This window comes from Falco punctatus (assembly GCF_963210335.1).
Source record: "Falco punctatus genome assembly, chromosome: 7".
Taxonomy (NCBI): domain Eukaryota; kingdom Metazoa; phylum Chordata; class Aves; order Falconiformes; family Falconidae; genus Falco; species Falco punctatus.
The window spans coordinates 41384949-41405363 of NC_137587.1; the positions used below are offsets into that span (position 1 = coordinate 41384949).

Here is a 20415-nt window from a genome sequence, read left to right on the forward strand (position 1 = left end):
TAAACCCCATGCATTATACTTTCAAAAGAGAGACCATATGTACAATTACATGATAAAGTTTAACACAATCTGTAAGCTCTGCCAGTGTCCTGGAGCATGAAAGCTGCAGATATTTATAAATGTCAGCAAGATCTCCAGTGAAACCATAACATTGGTATTTACTTCAGGACTTCATTACTATTTATTAATGTATAAGATCATAGATTTGAAAGTATAAATAGATGGAGGAATTTTCTGTGGACAGCAAAAGCATGATTTGGAATATACGTGTCTGGGAGGCAAGTGGAATATCTGATGCATAGGAAACATTAAACAAAGGCTTTTTCTTGGGAATCTTTTTATACGCTCTAGTTCAGTTTATATTTCTGCCATCACAGGCAGGGCCCAAGCACAGGCAAGGAGGAATTACATAACTTTTGTTTATATTTCCATTATTTTAGTTGATGTATTTAGAACAGCTTGATAAATTAATCATGACTCATGGTCCAATTCACAAAAATTTGTCGGTCAGTTTGCAATCCTACACTTACAGAACTTAAAACGTGCTGCACTTAAACTTGGGATACTGGGCACATTGTCTCTCGGCTGAAGAGCTCTCTCCTGTGCCGAGCACTTCCTTGTTGTACCCACTCGTGGAGCGCTACAAACCAGGGATTCAGGGTCTGCAGCATGGTTCCTGTGGCAAGAAGGGAAGCACATTAGGTTTATGCAAGATGAAAGATTTGCCTTGTCAGGGAGCTACTGGCTGACTGCCTCTTCCCCCATATATGCTAAAAAAAACCCAGGGTGACCAACGTGTCATTGAGAGAATTACACTTCAGATCTAGTCACGCATGAATACATTTGGTTGTATTGTTGTTGAGTTCTTTTAGCAATGAGATATCTTCTCCCTATTTCCTTAAATCAAATGAAAAACTCTAGCAGGAATCTTTTTAGATCCGAATTTATCCTTACCTTTTTCCTCAGCTGCTCATTACCCACATTTCTAAGGGGATGCTCCATTAGTTTCCTGGAATTTCTAACACCCACTAGTTGTATCAGTTCTTCAGATCATCTGTCCCCAGAAGTAAATAAGGTTCAGCTTCAAAAAGTGCAAAAGAACTTGTCATTTTCTCTCCAGGTTTCCAGCTGCTTTAGCTCCTTCATATTATCTCCCTGACCTCACTGTCAATTCTCATGTATTCTCTGTGGCCCTACGAGCAGTAGCTGCTCATGACATTGCAGCACAGTGTCACAGCTCTCCCTGACTTCAAGGCGGCTCCCTGCCTCCATGCCAGATGCTGCTGGCCATCCTGGTCCACAATGCACATTGCAGAAGGGTCCTTGCACAGCAGAAAAGCTATGAGCAACTGGGGACTGCCACACCGCTGGTTCTTGCGTGGTTCTGCCCAACTCTTGGCTGCATGGGACACATCAAGCTGTTAGCCCTCCTCTTCAGCATCATATCACATGCCTGTGTTGGGTGGAATTGCCTTGTGATTACCTTCATGCCTCAAAAGGGGCAGGAAAATTGCACACAGTGCTCCTTTTAGTTTGCTATGGTCGGTAGGTTTCAGCACCACGTTCTTCAGCACGATCTTAAACCAGGAGCTTCCGATTTACAGGCACAGGAGACAACCCTCAGTCACCAAATTACTGTGGACCAACCAAATCCACACCTCTAGTGGAAGATTTTAGGAAATCTATGGACCTCTAGGGAAGATGTTAAATATGTATGCAGAAACACCCCACCAGCAGTGGCATTCTTGAGGTTCTGTCTGTTAAATGGAGAGTATCAGTCAAATAATTAAGAACCAGATGCCACCTTCATAGGCAAACCAGTGTCTGAGGAGCAGGGAGGCAACACAAGAGGTGCTTTAAGAACAACAAAAAGGACACACAGCTCTGAGCCCAAAAGCTCAGCAGGAGCCCTAGGTAAAACAGCGAGAAAGATACAGCTGCCAAGACAAATATCAAATAAATAAACAAATAATCACTGGTCCGTCTATTTCAGAAAGTTGTGAATCATATGGATTTAATTAACTGGTTCATAAAAAGCCATCTTGCCATTAACAAAAATCAACATTTCAATTCCTATGAGAAATTTTCATTTGAGGTTTCCTTAATTTTAAGGAAAATTATGTCAAGGAACTTCAAAGAAAACAAAGGTTCACATTTCAAATCAAACATAAGATTTAATTAAAAGTACAAAGTAAATGTGTAGCTTAAAGAAACCATGACTCCTTTTATAAATGCAAGCTGCAATCTCAATGGACAGCGGATAGGAAGAGGATCAGGCCTTCAGGGTCTAATTCTCCCCTTGGAAAAGACCGGCGGCGCCGGGAGCTGAGCAGGGCAGCCACCTACAGCACCCAAATCATCCATGTAGCATGTGGCCCACAAGCAACCCCGACCAGATGATGAAGCCAACCACGTTTGAGAAGGCGACGGTGGCAGAGGGAGATAGTCGGGAATGGAGGCTGTGCGGCAGCAGAAGGAAGAATGGATGCTTTAATCTGGATGTAGAAGGATAGACTGGATTGCAAAAGATGGCTGGAGAACAAAACACTGCAGAGGTCACGGTTGTAGTAGACTAATCATTTAATGGTATACATTATCATCACATCCATCATCTGTTTTTATTACAGTGTGTGCTTGACTCACTTGGAACACGTGTGCTCAGCCAGGGCCTGGGCTGAGGCACAGTGCCATGCATACAACATAGGTTATGGTGCTCTGCAGCTATTAATAAGTAAGTTGATTAATGTTTGTTTTCCTTTTCATTATGAGTGGGTAATAAAGCATGTTTATTGCTCTAATGACTACAAAAACAAGTGTTGGCTGGTTTTCAAGACCTGTAGCATTTCTACGAGTGACAGGTGACTTTGTGCTGACCTTGGTCTTAGGACAAACATTTCATTTCAAAAGATGCGTCCAAGAGGTAAACAATGGGAATGCTGCTGCAGAGCTTGTTCATAGCTGTCAGGTTTCCACCAAGGGACAGTTTCTATGTGTTCTTTTTAAATTTTTAAATATAAAATAAATGGAAAAATACTGTAATCTGGGCGTGTTAGCTTGACTCAAGTTGTATTGAGTGCAGATATCTTAAATACAGACTTGTAAATAGGGCCATGGCACACAGTAAAGAGACTGTGGAGTGTTTAACATGCTACTTTATTCAAATCAGCAAGTCCCATTACAGTACATTACCATAATGTCTTCTGTCAGAGCCTTCCCTCTTTGCTTCGTTAGGTCACTGTGTCTCTCAGACACACAGCTGCTGTTTGCAGGAGGTATTAGGGACTCTCACTGAAAGGTACTATCGGCATCAATTATTTCCATTTCAGTGGTGCTGTGGTGAAAGTCAGCAACTGCATGCTGTTGTTCAGTCTCTGATGTGCTCTGCAACTCAGACAGTAAAAGCTGGAATACCTATAAATTGTCTCTTCCAGCTGCTGTTACTGCAGTCTTGAACCATAAAATATCAATTTGTCTTTAGGTGTTTTGTTTAACCACGAGCAGAGGAAATGCATCACTTGCTGAAGACGCTTTTGTGTCAGATGATAATTGTGATCTTGGACATACAGTGAGAACCAGGAAGCAAAATGAAGAAAGATCAGACATGACCTTCACCTCTACTGAATATATCTACATTGCCAACCAAATGCAGACCGATTTTTTTAAGTGATTAATCCTTTAGGGCATTTTTATTAACACTTTTTTTCTTCTTCTTCAGGAGAGCAACCGGAAGCATCTTTAAAAGACCTGAATTTTGAGAGTGTCTCAACGGTTCATACAAAGCTGTGTCCCTGTATTGCCTTGCAGCCTAGGAGCTTGGAAAGTTCTAGTTGCTGCAGAGAATCTTGGTCCATGGCTTAGGTTCTCTCTTTCACACAGGAAACACGTGGTCTTGGATCAGACTTGGAGACAGGGGAGGTGAAAGAGCACTGAGCAATGCAAGCAGTGAATGGCACAACATTTGGATCTACTTCTTTGCTAGTGAGTACATAGTCCAGGGAAGTGGGTGTCAGTCTTCCAAGTGTGGCACTGGTGGCAGAGGGGGCTCAACTCATGCTAATAACATGAGTTCTCTTATTCCCTGCCTTCAAAACCCTCTTTAGAAAGACCTTCCCTTCATGGGGCTTTTTAAGGCTGACTTTCACAGGAGTATGTCTCTACAAGGCCATGTACTACGTGATGTTATTCCACGGGTCATGCCTGTCTGAGCTAGAGTGTAAGCGTTACAGGGCAAGGACCTTGTCATCTCACAAGTCTGTCAAATACCATTGCAATTTGCAGCAAATAACAGCAACAACAATAGTACTAAAAACTTCTAATAAAATGGCCTTTAAAAGCACAATATAGAATAAAGACCCCTGTTTAGAGAGTGTTGGAAGCCTGTATATAGGACTTAAGAGCACAGGTGACAATTCTTTTAGCATGTCTTAAATGAGTCTGCAATAGAAAAAATTTTAAATGTCTTTGAATAGATTGTTTCATAGCATCTTTTACCAGAAGGGTATTACAATAAATAAAAATATCTCCCCACATACAAACCTAAGGCAAATGTAATCCTAGGTTTTCCCCAGCTTTGAGAAAGTGACATGATTGTGGTTGCACAAACAATAGTTTCTCAAAATAAAATACTGGTAGTTGTATTTAAAGTGGTTTCATCATCAGCTTTCACTGCCAAGCTGATACCACTAAAAGAGACAGAAAAGCATAATTTATAAATAAAATTAATGAAAAATAACACCAAATTTACATGAGCTTCAATTAATCCCGGGAATTCTCAGCAGTTAAGATGCTGCCTCTTCCAAAGCATGTGTGCTGTTCTACTGTAGCTACATACTGAAAGATCTCAGGTTTAGGGAAAGTCAGATGAGTTTCCCCTCAGCAGAAATCAGTCATTTTGCACAGCTCTGTAGCAGATGTGAACAGAGATTGATCTGTTCCATGCAGCCTTGAAATCCAAGTGAAATTCCAAATCTTGTAGTCATCACTGCTCTTTCTATACGCTTTCTACATATTTGGCATTTATTGTACCCTATTAATTAAACTCCAGCGATTAAAACGCCACCTCATTCCGTAGCAAAGGTTAGAGTAGGCTGGGTTTATATCAGTAAGAGTATTTTAAATTTATTTATCCTTCTGTAGTTAAGTCTGCAGCTTTCGAAGCTGGAATCTGTTTTGGCGTATCATTGTGTGTAACGTTGCTACTAAAGCGAAGGCAAGCGGTGCGAACAGGTTCCTAGTAATAGCAGCTCCTCTGCAGCATCCCATTAAGCTGGGGTGGCTTGATCTGCAGGGATTTCGAAAGGACTTGTTGCAAGCTTCCCAATCCAACACAAGAGGGCTCCAGCTCCTTTTGGCAGGAATAAAAATCGCGGCTGATGGAAAAAAGCACAGCAAGGCCGAGAGGAGCAGTTCCCTCGTGGTGTAGCCGTTGGAGCACAGTGACAAAGAGCAGTACGTAACCGCTGGCAGAAGATGTCTTGCCTGCACCTGTCTTGCCGTTTCACAGGGGATGGAAACAGGAAAACCTGGAATCATCGCAGCGTGGATGGATCTGCAAAAATGAATGAAAACCTGGGGTTGGGTTGGATGAATGCCTGAGGTTTTGTGCTCAAACACCGATCGGTTAAGGAAAGGTCAAGAGAAAATCACCCTGATGGCTCCAGCTCGTGCAGCCTGAGTTGCTGTCACCTCCTCTTCGGACACCAGCTCCAATCCAGGCCGAGGGCACACACTGCCTTTGGCCCCGTCCATGGGCAGCGCGGGCGGTGGGAGGCTAGCGGCGCCAGGCTCGGCTCAGGAAGGCGCAGCATCCCACTTGCTCGGAGGGACGGGTGTCTCGAGGAGTTGTGCTGCCGCAGGGCTCTCCTCCAGCAGTCCTGCAGCGGCATGCCCACCACCTCCGGGCTTTCACCAGCCCTGCCTTTGCAGGTTGGGCTTCACAAGGTCAAGGAGAAGTTCTGTCAAACAAAGACTTACAACAGAGGCTTCCTAAACCTGAGTGTCAAGCTTACTGTGACAGAGGCCAGATTTTCCATCAGCAAGCGGTATAAAAGTAACTTTACCACCTTCCCTACTTCTTGCTGGGGAGAAGGAATATGTGGCCTAGGGTCTGGAGCCATGGCTGGGGAACTCAAGTGCCTTTTCTTCTGTTCTTGGTTGTATGATGACCTCCTAAAGCAGGGGACTGATCATATCTGCCTGCGAAAATGAGATAGCAGTGCTGCCATTGTGAAGTGCTTTGAGATCTGCTGGTGAGCAGAATGCTATGTAAGACCAGTGTTTTACTGTTGTTAGCACACGTGGAAATTGCTGCTGGAGCATCTTCTGGGAATAGGTGACCATGCTGGAGCCTGCTCTGCCCCAGCAGACTCTCTGGGGCTATGCACAGCCAGTCCTTTTTCTCAGGCTGCTTTGGGAAGGCTGCTCTGGTGAAAAATAATTGTGCAAACACACGACCATCTTCGTAGGCACAGGAAGTAGCTGTTCTCCGGGGTCTGTGCTCTTACTAATAGTGATAAAGGAGGAAGGAACCGCATATTTGCTATAAAATAAGTGGACTTCAGAGGAAGCAAGTAGGAAAACCATTGTCAATCATCTCTGAAAACAGCCCACAACAGAAGGAAGGAAACAGATGTCAGTCATTTCTGCCACTCATCTCTCATTTCCCCTTGGACAATTTTATTCCAAAATCATTACAAGGCAAAACTGCTTTCTGGGGAAGACATTTAGAGCCTACCACAGTATTTTTTTGTGTTATAAAGCATTTGAACTGAATGTTTTGATTGATTCTAGTAATTAAATTATTTCTTTTGTGATGGGTTTCTAGTCTGTGTGTCCAGGGCAAGAGGCATCCCAAGGAAGCGCTGCATTCTAGACAGGCAACAGAATGCACCCGGGGGGGTGGGGAGGGGGAGAAAGCCCTTCTCTCTGTGGTCACTGGCAGCTGGCAAGTTTCAGCAAAAAGTCTGGCTGGGCTGAAAGCTGTAGTGAGCCAGAATGAATCCATGTAGCTCTTTATGTACGGACCATGAGATCAGGCTGGATGCAAGTAATGACACTACTAGTAGTAATAATAATAATAATAATAATAATAACAACAACGATGACGACTAATAATACCTAATAGAATTAGGTATTAAGCACTAGTTTGAAGTACTGCATGCAGTATGGCTACAATACTCAAAAGGACTCATAGCTGGACCTTGCCAAAGCTCACAGTGCCTTTGTAGCGACATTAATTTCTGAATGTTCTCAACCCCGGACTGGGAGTGTGAGGAGGAAAGTCCCATTTCTACTTGTACTTGAACGAGCTCTCAAAATTATTTCAGTTATCACCCAGTTCTGTTCAGTGGTTTGCCTCACTAAGGTCCCTATTCTGCACACCCTCAGCACCAGAACTTGTCCCTGGAAGGTGGATGTTCTTCCATCTTCTGCTGTCTCCACTGCAGGAATCATCTTTCTGCACTTAATAGAGCTTTTCAACTTCTTCCTGCTGCTCTGACCCTTTAGTACACTAGAAAACATGGGTCAGTGGTGGGAAGGGCTCTTGCTGAAGTAAGGGTATGTCACCCAGGATGTATCTCCCCCCTTATATGATTCAATATATGAATGAGTGGTGGCACAAGGCAGTGTATATTCTCAGGAATTTAACATGCTTTTTACAAGTAGGTAGCTCTCGTGTCTCTGATGGGAGGGATTACGTGCACTTAGCAAGTTGCTGGTATTGACATGGACATGTGCACATGAAGCTTGCATGGCTGAGCGTGTTATGTCACAGGCCATATCCTCAACCGTGTAAGCAACTGCAGAGTCATTTCACTGTCAGACCCGTTAGCACTTCATTCCTAAAGAGCTTAATCTTGCAATCCTTCCTACTGCTAGTAGCCCTTACTCATGTGAGTAAGCAGATCTTCCCCTTCAGCCTGTAAACTGATCCTTGTTCCTAGAAAATACTCAGTGCTGGGATGCTTTCCAGCCTTAGTGTTTCTGCCATGTTCTTTGCAACTATAATATTTATTCACTAAAAGCTACTTCATTCACTCTGACCTGGGTCTTGAACGAAGATGGTGGCAAAGAGCCTGCTGGCTGTGGGTCTGCAGGCTCACAGGCCTTTACCTAAAGAGCTGCCTCCTGTAACACGCTGAGCATCACTGGGTTCAGGCAAAGGCTAAAGCATGGGCCAAAAGGCTAATTGCACAAACTGACTTCACTTCCACTCTCTGGAAATCACTCCCATGCTGAATTCCTACAGCCAGCTGGGCACTGCCCAGGGTTTAGCTCTGGTAGGCAATAAGCTGCAGGGTTTCATGGCACAAGTTACTAACCTTTCCAATTTAGTGGTCTTGTGCAACTGCAGTCCCTTAAATATCACCTCTCTATAAACCACATGCTCCTACCCCCCAAAAATGCAGGTTCTTAATGAAACTCAGCCTTAGAAAATGCAGGGGTTGCAACACCTGTTTTTACTGGGACAACACATTAATGCAATTAGCTTCCCGAAGCCTTACTGTATGGGGAGAAATGCACATAAGAGCTTGAGGCACCGCTGCAAGCAACAAGTATCTCTTTTCTTTCTGGTGTCAGAATTACGAGACAAAAAGTTTCCTGGGTGGTCCATAATGAAGGGAGAAATCTTTTCCTTTCCTTTTCTTTTCCCTCTTGCACAAACAAGCAGTAAAGAATACATTGCTTTCAGTGGGCAGAATGCCCCTATTGCTTTTAATTGCACCTTTCAGCGAATTTACTAACTGCTCCTTTGCCGTTTAATAGCCAGGGGCCGGAGTGTGAAATGTTGTTATCTGAAGTGTGCTCTGGGAGGCTGAATTCCCTGTGAGGTTGGCAATATCCAACCCTGGGGCTTATTAGATTACATTCGTGCCCGGTCTAAGAGGCATAGTTTTGTCCTGTGATAAAAACAAAGCCAGGAAGCTATAGAAGATTTTTTTTTCTTGGTCCTTGGAGAAAGCAACTACCCACATTTGGTCAGATTTGAAGTGAATTGCATGTTTTGTGTCACCTGTATTACATGGTCACAGGTTTCACAGATCTTTATGTTTAATTAATGCCTTGCCACCTGCGCGCAGGCCGTATCTCCAGGTAGGTATCAGTGATACTATCCAGATCACACCAGTTTAATTTGCAGTGCAGCTCCTTAGCTGTTCCCTAGAGCTGGATCCCCAATAAAGCACGTTGCCTCATAACCTGGTGACCGTGGGAAAAGACTTTTTTGCACTCTGATATTTCAGAGTGTTCCCATGAACAGTGAGTGTGTCCAAGCCTGAGCATATTTTCGCTCTGTGTGAGGAGAGGGGCAGCTGGGCCGATGGTCACCCAGTGGCACTGTATGGTTGGCACAGATGTGGTTTGTGAACAGTAATGGAGTTTCAGGAAACTGGCTCACTCCTTGGCTTCGCTACAGGCTCCCTTTGGGGTTTTGCCCATGGCACATAGATACCTCCACTATCTCTGAGCACCAGGTACTCTGGGCTTTCTCTAGGACATTTTGTTTAATCGCTTCTTCCCGTAGAATTACATGTGGGCAGATGGGAGAGGTTCCTGCTTCCCCTTCTTGACCTACTTCAATGTTCATCCCATCGCAGCAGCAGCCGAGAGGAATCGGCTCCATCTCCCAGTACAGTAGCAGAAGCAGAGCCAGAGCCAGAGGGCTCGTCCTGGTGGTGGATAACACCCTGGCTGCCCACCACGCTTGCCTTGCTCAGCCTTCAGAGGAAGAAACCTCTGCCATACTCAGAGCTGTCACAGGCGTAACATCTCACCCTGTAAGTTCAGCCCCATGGAAGTGGAACATGTTCCGATGGGTAGATTCGGTCTGAAGTCTTTCTACACATGAGGCAAGTTGCCATTAACTTTGCAACAGTTTTGAAGGAGAATTTGCTGTTTGCTGGAGTATTGGATTAGCAATATCCTCAGGACTTGCACTCCCAGTTTGAATGTGACTTGGAGCACACCTAGAGAGTTATTGAAGAAAGCAGAAAAAGACTGAGGTGTTAAACTGACTTCTTTTGCAGCCAGATCGGATAGTTATTAGTGAATAAAAAATAGAAAATGTTTTCAGATGTGTATTTCTTTCTGGTAAGGTGCAGCACGTGCAAGTGAGACTTTAGCACAGATGATCAGAGATCCAGGAGAGGTTCAGTGCAGAGCAACGGCTTCAAGGGGACCACACAGGACTGAGTGTGCATCTCTGTGTGCACACCGCTGATAGAGCTCAGCCCATGACACACGGCAGACAAAGTCAAGGGTTTCCCTGGCTTTCTGCCCTCCTTTTGGAGCATTGCTACCCTTACCTGAGACAGAATGGAGACAGAGCTGCTTAAAAATGCCTCCCCGTCTTCTTTTTGTATCCCTCTCCAATGGTACAAAATACAGCTTCCCTGACAGGTTTTCTGTATGTGCTGCAATTCCATTTTAAAAATGGCAAATTTATAATATTTATAGATATATGCTTATATTTTATACATAGCTACATTTTAGTATTTTGGTGCAGGTTTTTTCGATTTCTTCTGTCCTGGATGTATGTTCAAATGTGTCATTTCCTCCCGAGGACTGTAATTTTTGCACTGCGGGCAAAGAAGCCTCAAAAGAATTACGTTTTTCAAGGAAAATATCCAGGGCACAATATCTGCTTTCATGGACATGCTGTTTGCCATTTCCTAATCTTATTCCTGTTTTTTTTATGCTGCTGAAGACTAACTTCTGGTGGCAAAGTCCTTGTACAGAAAAAAGTGAATATTTTGACCAATAGCCTGAAATCACACATTCTTTCATTGAAAACAGTTAATTAGGAATTGAGCTCCGAAGTTAATTTCACCAAGGTCATTCACTGTTCTATTGGGTCCAGTGACCCTGTCTTAAGTAATCACAGCATTAACATACAAGGTTATAGCTTTCTTTTCAGTTGATGACATAATCTCTTTAATTGGTGTCAGGAGGCCTGCTTATGAAAGAACCATGGAAAACACCTATAGACTATAATTTTACTTTCCCCATTCACAGAGCAAATGAAACAAGCCTTAAGAATGTACTAGAGGCTCATTACATCTCCTAGCCTGTCAACACAAAGCCCCTCCATTTCAGCCAAAGCATTAGGAATGATCAATTCTGTTTACTTCTAACTTCAACCTGTGAACTATTAACCTTTTCAGCAAAACTGGTGAATAGTAAATGTCAGATAATCCTCTCTGAGAAAGTTAAGAGGGTAGATAATGTATTTTAATTGATTAAAATTTGCACGAACAAAAGTTTAAAATATCAACAGGAGAATCCCTCGCGATTCCTATTTTTAGTGGGATGTGATCCAACTATTCCACCTTGACCCCAGTGTCCACTTCAATTTTATCTTTTCTGAGCTAAAACTTTTTCTGAAAACTATATTTGAAAATTAATGTCCTGCTTAGCAGAAATTCTGGTTTTTGAAGACAAGGTCCTTTCTGCAGCAGGTCTGCGCTGGCTCAGCGGGAGAGGAGTTACACAGAGTCAAGCTAGGGCAGGATTTACACAAATTGTTATTCTCGGTAGATTTTAAAAAATAACCCTGTTTACCATATTTATAAATCTCCAGAAATAGGTGTAAATACTTTTACGTGTTCCTTTCATTTTATAGTACTGGAAGTTACTGCTTGGATTATTTTTAATTTTTTTCTTTTTCTTTTTTTTAGCAATTCGGAGTCTTGCATGCTGATCCAACTCCTTCACAAGGAATTTTCTTTGTAACTCCTACGAAATCTGTCAGCACACTCTGAGTGACAGAGGGTCTTAAATTCTGTAGTAAACAATGCTACGCTGTTTCTGGAGATAGATGTATTTCACTAGCACCACAATTATTCACATCTTCAGAGCTTTTTTCCCATTACACTCTTCTAAACCTTCTACTATTTCAGGGTTTTAAAATCTCTTTGGGGAGTTCACATAACTCACTTTTTTACTGTTGCACATTACCTTCCGACCTTTCCAACTTCATGAAGCTGTCCCTGAAGTTCATATTAGTCAGTTGAAATCATCTTCACAATTTTTGTACGATTTTTATTTTTCTGACTGAAAATAATTTTTGTTTTGCTTAAAAAGAAGAAAAATATTGAAAATTAATTGATTGTTTTCAAAAGAACAATCCTTTTTAAAGAGAAACCTTTAAAAACAAAAGTCTACATTTTCTTGGTTGTCGATGCACAGCACACTCATGGCAGCTTTTCCCATTCCTTTATTTTTTAATAGGCTGTGTTATACTCACATTTGAGTGAATGCTGCTTATATTAACACTCCTTATCTTCAGAGCCATAGCTATTAAAATAAATGAAACAAAGAATGCAACTTGTTATTTGGTATACAAAGCAATGCCAAAGACTGGTGAGAACATTGGTCTGGAAGAGAAATTGTTAAACATGTTTCAATAAGCCAGACAATAAACTCAGCATTACCCATCTCTTATTAGTGACACATCATTTCACTATTACCGTTATTTGGTGAGCTGATCCCAAAGGAAAGCCCACACCAATTGCCCCTGGCTCTGTGCCGAAAACAAAAAGACCAAGATCTGGGTGTATGTTGTCAGCTGAGATATGTCCATTGGCGATTTTTCCCCCAACGTGCTATGGCTCAGAGCAGCCCTGTACGACAAGCTGGGCAATATGGGTGAAGTCAGCAGAGGAATGGATGGCCAGTTGGGCAGAACAAAGTTAAGGACCAGGCAAGCTGTGGCCAGATCTCTCCCCTTCTGCAGTAACAGTGGTGGCAACACATCCAGCAAGTGCCTGGTAGTGCTCAGCCTGGCAAAGGGAAGGGGGCATTTGGGCAGGAATGAGCATCTAGGGGTTATAGGTACAAGTGGGGAATGTGTTTGATCACCTCTGGAAATACCCACTGTGGAGCATGAAGAGAAGGTTGTTCTGATGCCCAGGGAGGAAAGTGCTGTTCTACCTGCACCACCAGTGCTTTAGACAGTGAAGTGATGGATCTTCTGCCAGTGCAGCTGGGACCCTCTTTTGTTATCCAGGGAAGCCAGGTTTTCATGATGTTCCCTACCTGTGCTGTGCTTTGGATCAGTCCCCTCTCATCTGCAGTCTCAGCTTTGGATGTAAGAATGTGCTCCACACTGATGTGCCTGATGAACTCCAGATAATTTGGGGCATTACCACTGGTTTATCTGGAATGGCACAGCTGTGGAGTCAACTGGTTGATGTTGATGGGAAAGCTTGCCATGTGTTATTGCCATTATCTGCATTTGTGGAGCTCCCCAGATGCCAGCCTTCCACTGTATTAGGTGCTCTGCAAACACAACAAAGAAACCACTTCCATCCCGAAGAGCTGAGTGTGCCAATTGGGCTCAAACCCCTCTTCAGAGGACTTGTCTTCTTCTGCTGAGTTTGCTGTGGGGATCCATGTGAGCTGGATGAGGCTACAGTTTCTCTCCCATTACCTTCTCTGCTTCGAGGTTCTTCTGTACTCAAGACAAGACCTCCCAATAAGCCTTAGAAAGTCACCCAGCACTGCTGGTCCAGCACCCTCAGCTGTCCTGGTGGTGGCAGCAGTAACATTGCTCTGTAAGGAACACTCACCCAAACTTCTGCCACGGACCACAGTAGAGTTCACCGTGTCAAGACTTATTAGGTCTTTTTAACTGACTCCCCTCTTTAATCTTCATATGTAGCGAATCATTATCTCAAAGCACAGTCCTGACTTCGGTGCAGAGGTAGGGAGGTGTGTGTCTCTGGGTGCACGTGTCATATGGGGGTTTGCTTATAACTAATTGCATGGATTCAGTGATAAAACGTCTCCTTAGACAGTGGTACATCTTAGCAAAAACAATTGCATATTCTGCCCTCCACATCTCATCTTCCCTTCAGAAAGAAGGCAGCTTCCGTCCCACAGAGAAACACACCACAATTTTCGTATTTTTCTTCTCTTTTTTCAAACTTGTTTAAGTCTTTAGGAGCCGATCTTGCCCATTTAGCCACAAAATGCATGTGTGTGCATGCGTGCGTGTGTGTGCTTCCAGTGAAAAGAAGGGAAAAAACCTACAGGTTTGAGTTTGTACAGTGTTTGCCCCTTTTCCCAGCAGGGATGGGTTTTGAGAGCCAGGAGACAAAAAGCATGGCCTCAACAAGCTGAATTTAAAAAAGAACATCATTTTCATTATGTAGTCAATCTCAATTACAAGCAAATGTTTTCTCTGTTGAGACTTTTCTCTTTTCAGAGCATTATGCAAGCCTCTTTTGTGGGTTGAGAGAAAGGATCAGTGGTCAATAGGGAGCAGAGTGTTGTGTACAGTGGATTTTTGTATCCTTTAGTCTACTACATAATGCGTTTTGTCAGGAGAACAGCCCAACATCCTGAGCAGATTTGCTGAATTAAAGAGCACAGCAGGGATAGGAAACTTGTTGCTAGGTGACTGACAACTGCTGCATGTCAGTATCTCTGCGCCGGAGGTTACTCGTCCCTTTTCTTCCACCACTCAGTCTTGCCTTTTAATCTGCATCTATAATTAACTCTCTTAATACCGTGCAGCCATTTCTTTCCCTTTTACTTCAGATGGCTGTCTGGCCATTATTTAATCTCAAACGGAGAGGGAAAACTATTTAATTTTTGTGCTTCGCTTGGCGGGGAGAAGTTGGGAGTTTCATGCGGCGCAATATCTCATGGCTGTGCTGGGATGAGATGGCTCTTAAAAGGCATTTCAGAAGCTATATGCTCTTTGTTCATCTTAATGCTCAGTGAAACATTTCTGTGTTTACCATTCTTTCTAAAGCCTGTTTGTTTCAATTCAGCTTAATTGAAATGCAATTGCTTTTAACTGTTTAGGTTTGGTGACCTTCCAAGGTCTTTCACTTGTGTATTTTGCAAAATAGATTTTCTTTATATGAGGCTCTTTCTTCAATGACTGGAAATCCAGGGCTGCATCTGGCCTAGATGTGTAATGGCAGAAGTCAACTAAACAACAGTGTTTAATCTGCTTATTTTTACTCTTATTTTTCTTGTGCACATCAACTGTTAGTCATATTTGCAAAGCTCTGTGTTGTGCCGAGGATGGATCTCTGTTCAAGATTTACATCCCTGGTTTATACCCATCAGTTGCTCTGGAAATGGATTTATTTTAATTTTGGTTCTTATTCCAACAGCTGATACAAAATACATGTTATTTAGTGAATATCCTAATTGCAGAAATGTGATTATTTGCTCAGGTTTTTATTAGAAAATAACAAGAAAATATACGTCAACCTTTCTTCTGGACACACTTTCAAATAGCACTTTTTTTTTTTTGCCTTGTATGTGCATATGTTTTGGGAAAGCTGAATTCAGAAGTTCAAAGGAATTAAAGCAACAATGAAAGCTCTTTTTTTTCCCCTTACAGGTTTGTAATAAAGCTGCAATCATGGAAAGCATGTACCCTAGATGCTCTTTATACTGAAAATTAGAAAGCAATTTAAGAAGAATAGCCAAGTAGATGTGAGAATTGCTGCTGGTGAAAATAGGTGGCAGTCACTGCTTCTAGGGGACTGTCCCCTGTTTGCTCAGTAGAGTGCTGAACTTGGGTAATTTAAAAGGAAAAAAAAAAAATCCCTAAGGCTGTTAAGTAGCTGTTTCCAAGAAGGAACTCTTTCCTCACCGGTGCAAAAGGCTTTACTGACACCAGGAGCTGTACGTTATATCACACCCTCAGCTTCTGTGAAACAGGCCCACTGAGGGCAGATTTGGTCACCGGGAGCAGGTAGCATAATGAGCGCCGTCCTATTAATGTCCATGATTTCTGATTTCAGGTTTGTAGCCCGGGAATGTGAGCAGAGGGACTTCCACCGTAACCGTCGGGGTGTTTCTGCTTCCCGTCAGCCAAGGGCAAAACCCTGCCCGGGGAAACCCAGCTCCTCACTGGAGGAGGAAAGGAAAAATGTGCAGCGTCCAGAGCAGCACAGACAATAACAGGGAGGGCTGGGAGAGGGCAAGCGGTGGGGAGGTACCAGCATGGGGCTCTGTTGGCGTCCAGGCCCTGAAATAGGGGGCAGGAGAAAACCTGCAGGGGCTGATCAAGGAGCACCAAGGACTGAGGCTTTCCAGCCCAAACCAGGTACAGATCTGGTCTCACTCTTAGCTTCTTGGGAGCCAGAAAAGGGAGATAAAGACCTTTCATCACTTAAGGCAGAAGTCTGGAATTGAACTGCAGCGATTTCATCCTTTTTTGTGCACAAGGAAGCCAACCGGTGTTGAATAAGGCAGTTTGGCCTTATGCTTTTCTGACTGCTCTGAAAGCAGTTTGCTCCTCAGCCTCTGTACAGGGATCAGGTGTGCTGGGCGAGGAGCAAACCTGGGGCAGGCTGGGGTGGGCTGCACCCCCTCACACGTGCAGTGTGGCATGGTGCGACGGTTTTGTTAGGGTGAAGTTCAGCATGCCCCGATTTCTGCACAGGAGTATGTCACCCACATCTGTGCTGACACGTTTTGCAGTGAATTCTGGCCAAGTAAAGCAAACATTGGTGGCGACGCAAGTCAAGACGGACATAAAAACACTATATCTACGTGGCTGGGTTCGGGCAACATGGCCAAAATGGCATTTATTATTTTTACATATTGTTTATATGTCTTAGATAATGCATGTGTCAGACCCTGACAGGCTTTCTGTGTCCTTCTTCTTGCTTGCTATTTGCTGTTGCTGTAGGTGCCCGTATGCTGCGGTTCTAAGTTCCGGTTCTTCACACACTGTTTAGATGCTTGACATTTTTGTGGCTGTCTTAAAGGAACATGACTAAGTCTTTAAAGTCAACTAACTCATCTCCAGACCCACTGCAGACCCCAACAAACACCAATCCTTTTGTGTGGTGGTGTGGATCAAGGTCTGCTCCCTTTACTCGGGTAAATAGTCTCTCTGAAGCCACCTGGAGAAGGTGAGTTGGATTCATGCTGCTGCTTGGGGACTGGCTAAAAATTCAAGTGGCCGCATTAATTAGTCTGAGTTGTAATCTTCATAATCATTGATCGACACTGAAAACTTGATGATTAATTTATATGCTGTTAGTGACAGGGTCAAGTTCAAGGCAGTCTCCCAGCCTCAAGCTTGTGCTTTAAGCACAGAAGCAAGTTCTTGTCTTTCTCTCCCTGACTCACAAGGGTGATGGACACAGAGGTGTTATGGCAAAGTAGATGAAAGTGGGATCTTCCTGCTAAGTAACTAAAAGGCTGTAATATTCCTGAGTGCAAGCTCTAACCTCAGAGAAAGGAAGTGTGGCATCACACAACTCATTCATATTTGCCTTCACCAGCTCGTGCAGAAGTGCAATACTGCAGGAAAATGGGCTCTCCAGCGAGAAAAGGTAGTACAAAACACCTCCATTCTCATCTGACACATTTCCTCCCCCACATCCTTGGATTCCAAGCTCCCTCTTAGCTTTTTTTAGTTTTTAATGTACTCCCTGTTGCAGATGCAGCTGATGCCATGATCTGCCACTGCAAAGCTGAATAAGCCCTTTGCAGACACTGAACCTCTGGCATGAATGGGAGAAGAGAAGGGAAGATGAAAGGAGATGGTGGAAGAGAAGGAGACAGCATGAACAGGAGGAGAAGATGACAGAGAAGTAGCTCTAAGCGAATACCTTAGTCCCTCTTTCAACACTGAGCAGTTTCTGGACACAAGGTCTACTCCATATGGAACGCTCTTCCCAAGTGTTACACATAGAATTATGATAAAATCTATGACCCTGCTGGCTGTACCTGTGTTGCTCTTGCAGGAGAAATGCATTGTATGGGGCAGGAAGATCATGACAGAAATGGAAGACGTATCTCTGAAGGCCAGGTCTAGTGTCTAGTGCCTGGATAAGCTCCCCGGCTTCTTCAGGAGAGAAGTTCTTGCCACATCAGGCCATGCCTGTGAAGTACAGGGACATGAAGAGAGGCAGTTAAGACTGACTATGCCATTAACTACTCTGAGGGGACACCTGCTTGCCCGCTTTCCTCCCTGGAAGGTGAGACAAGATTCAATCCCTTCCTCCAGTGAAGGGAACCAATTCCCCATTCATCTTCCACCACATTCTTTTCCTACCTTGCCATGCAATGGATCTTCTACTTTGCTGTATCCTCATTTGTGTAGCACTGGAGACAGATCACTTTTTCTTGCTATGGATTGGTTTTCTTACCCAGAAAAAATTGTGAAAAACCCAGCCGCCTCCTTACAAGTTCTAAGATAAAAGGTTACATACTGTGTAACACAACTGAGCACCCATCACACCTGCTTTGCAAAAAATATAGAAGCACCAACTAGGGCCTCAAATAGACTCTCAGGGCCTCCTTTGCTAGGTAACGCATAGGAAATGCAACTTATAAAAGGTCATGTTGCCCACCCACTACTGAAAAAGACAGGAATCCCAAGGGTAGAGGAAGAAATGTGGAATCACTGGGCTGGAACAAGCAGCCCCTCAGCATGGACAAGTCCTGCTCAGGGCTGTCTAGCCAGTTGCTTTTCCTCAGTGAAGTAATAGTTAATAGTTAAGAGAATAAACCTGGAGTTAGACACGTAAGTTGGAGAACACGTGTTTCATATCCCAAACTATCCTTGACCCACTAAAAGGAGAAGCAGCTCTGCATCTCAGGGATTCTTTCCTGACTTGTCTTGATCTCAGTTATTAATAAATTTATGGACTCTGAGATGACTTGACCAGACTGTATCCTTGTCTAAATTTAGCAGTCAATTTGGTTTATTGCTTCAGGGCTGCACTGAAGAAGACTCAACAAAAAAGCATCCCTTTTTTTTAATCACTGGAGTTGAAAGTGGGTCTTGTGTGAAAATGGATCTGAGCTTGGAAATAACAGCAATTAATTATTTAACAAGCACACACTGGGGACAGGCTTTAAAAAAAAATCACATCGCACCTCTTTTCCTCAGAGTCACTTGTTCTTCCTTTGTCTGCTTGTTGTCTCTGCTTTGCACTGGGTCTGTCAGCACCATTCCCTGGACCCAAATGATGCTACGGCAGACTGTGGGGAGGAACTGGTCATCTCTGAGCTGACACAAGGGAAAGAGGTGCTGTCGGTGACACACTGATGCTGTAGCTTCTTTGGGGCAGGTTTCTGCCATTTCAGAAGCCTATAAAGCATCTCCCATATTTTAATCTGCTCTGCTGAGAAATAAAATTAAATCCCTGCAGTGAAATCAATAGGACGAAGTAAAACTTATCTGGAGCCATCTGCTGCCTAGTTAGAGCACAAAGAGAGACAGTTTCCCAAATTACTCTTTCAATGGAAAATGAGTAGCAGGTTTTATAACAGAATTTCGTCTTGCAGGAAACCAATCAGAAATGCTTTTGTATCTGAACTTAGTCACTGGGTGCATCTCTCATAATCTCTTACTGAGGCTCTAGCTCTGGCAGGTGTGAAAGAGTCCGCTGTTATGTTTTGTTGAAGCAAAAAGCACAGTGGGAATCAGGTTAAGATCTCCTCTCGTTGCCCCAGTTATCAGTCATTTGAAGAGTTGTTGGTTCAGTGTCTTATTTTAACTCATTTTCAAGGCTCGAGTGTGTTCCAGTGATGAAAACGCTTGCTGTGTCTTCACTGCAGTCTCTGGTCCCTCATCTTTTCCACCCACTTAAAACCAGGCTCGCAAGCCAGGGACTCAGCAGAGCCCAGTTTTACCCCCTCCTGCACCCCTTCGTCCACACTGCCCGGACCGTGGCACATGGGTGCCAGAGCCCAGCGGTGTCCTGGGTCACACAGAGCAGGAGCAGCCATGAGGGTGAGCCATGCAGTGCCCACCAGCCACACACGCACAAAGGTGTCCAGTGCTAAAGCCAGGACAGCATCATCCAGCTTCAGCTTTGCACCCAAGCAACTGCCCCAAGACACAAGTGCACACAAGAACAGCAGCTCAGGCTGCTTTAATCGGTTTTCTAGGGCTTTCTTAGTATTTAATGAAGGAAAGGGGCAAAGATAACTAAATTCTTCTCAATAGTCCCCAAAACCCAGTTGTTTTGGCTGGTGAGATGTTGGTTAATGTTCCATTGAGCCCAGGTTTTCGTTACTATTTATTACAAAAAACTTAAGAATGACAGAAATGTAGAAAATTATGGAAACTGGAATTTCCATTCATCTTTTTCCTGCCTGAAAAGTAAGTTCTTTAGAAATGTAACCAAATGTGTGTTTGTTTATGAAGCAGGGAGCTCTGATGCTATTAAATTAGTTGTGACATTTTAATGTAATTAGAAAACATTAGTGTCAGATAAGATTCATTAATGGACCTTGATCTTTGGTGGTTGTTCAAAATTGATTTTTGCACTGAAAATCTATGTTGGATGGAGAAAAAAAAAATCATAAATTCACCTTTCTGCTAAAATGCTCAGCTAATTGACATAAGTACATTAATGAGAGCAACACACTAATAGGATTATATCAATATTCCCCCTGCATCAGTTAGAGACCCAGCAGCAA

At 43.4% G+C, this 20415-nt stretch overlaps 1 protein-coding gene across 1 annotated transcript in view; it reads right to left on the reverse strand.

The window, feature by feature from the left end:
- Positions 1–20415, reverse strand: part of LOC308067479 (protein SIX6OS1) — an 89588-nt gene that overhangs the window by 13452 nt on the left and 55721 nt on the right. Inside the window, exon 15 of the mRNA XM_080396353.1 lies at positions 1–20415. This exon is cut by the window's left edge and continues 13452 nt beyond it; it is cut by the window's right edge and continues 23227 nt beyond it. The gene's annotated coding sequence lies outside the window, so the exon portion shown is untranslated.